Source organism: Penaeus monodon, chromosome 22, assembly GCF_015228065.2.
Source record: "Penaeus monodon isolate SGIC_2016 chromosome 22, NSTDA_Pmon_1, whole genome shotgun sequence".
NCBI classification, from domain to species: Eukaryota; Metazoa; Arthropoda; class Malacostraca; order Decapoda; family Penaeidae; genus Penaeus; species Penaeus monodon.
Genome location: NC_051407.1, coordinates 12,863,392 through 12,863,711, shown reverse-complemented (window position 1 = coordinate 12,863,711; position 320 = coordinate 12,863,392).

The following is a 320-nucleotide window of genomic DNA, read 5'->3' as shown; positions in this document are numbered from 1 at the left end:
TAAGGAATTCCAACCGGTCATCCTTCATAATTCCTCTATGATTTTATACACACCCTACTCATCCCTACAACAAAGGAATTAAAATCTGATAAAGACACATCACACAAGTGCTCGTGAGTGTTACAGCTTGCAAAGAAAGATTTTAATTAGAAAACTTTATGCTATATTTTCGGGAAGGCGACGGAACTCTCGCGCAAGTAAACGCGAAGTAAACAAGAAGTTCTGTTCGACATTTTGAGCTTCTGTCTGTCTGTATGAAAGGATTCGCACCGCGGGAAGTTTGGGAGGTCACACGCAAGCACGTGGCTGTATACGAATGT